Source organism: Geospiza fortis, unplaced genomic scaffold (genome assembly GCF_000277835.1).
Source record: "Geospiza fortis unplaced genomic scaffold, GeoFor_1.0 scaffold2211, whole genome shotgun sequence".
NCBI classification, from domain to species: Eukaryota; Metazoa; Chordata; class Aves; order Passeriformes; family Thraupidae; genus Geospiza; species Geospiza fortis.
Window position 1 is genome coordinate 1,926 of NW_005055029.1, and position 613 is coordinate 2,538.

At 56.6% G+C, this 613-nt stretch overlaps 1 protein-coding gene across 1 annotated transcript in view; it reads left to right on the plus strand.

Moving 5' to 3' along the window:
• The window catches only part of LOC115949197 (protein Hook homolog 2-like), a gene marked incomplete at its 5' end in the record, with an annotated part of 2,637 nt that overhangs the window by 1,161 nt on the left and 863 nt on the right, over window positions 1-613 (plus strand). The gene's annotated exons all lie outside the window — the stretch shown is intronic.

Sequence of the window (613 nt, forward strand, 5' to 3'; positions counted from 1 at the left end):
GGGCACGGGCCCCTCACGGCCGGGCCGCCTCCTCCAGCTGAGACAGGGGACCCCCAAAACACCCCAGACCCCCTCGCTCTGGGCTGGTCCCGCTTCAAACACTACAAACCTGAGCTCCCCGCCTCGTTTTGGGGAGCCTGGACCTTGCCCCCGTATCTTTTGGGGGAATTTTAGCACTTCTATTTTTGTAGCTGATTTCGGGGGGTGTTGTGTGTGTCACCCCCATAAAATGTTCTAATAAAGACTCAGGACTCAGCGCTGCAGATTCGCTGTGGGGGGATATTGGGGGGCTGAGCTGTGGGTGGGGTGCGTGGGGTGTTTGAAACCACGGGGTCGGTGTTGGGGTGCGGTGGAGGTGGGTGGTGGTGAGCACCCTACCAATTGCTTTGGTTTTGCCTTTTTCCCCTAAGTTTCCTGCCCTTTTTCCCTTCAGGTTTCCCACTATTTTCCCCTCACATTTCCCCCCTTTTCCCCTCACGTTTCTTGCTTTTTTTCCCCTCACATTTTCCGCCTTTTCTCCCCTCACCTTTCCCTCCATTTTCCCCCCTCACGTTTCCCGCCTTTTCTCCCCTCACGTTTCCCGCCTTTTTCCCCCCCTCACTTTCCCCTCCTT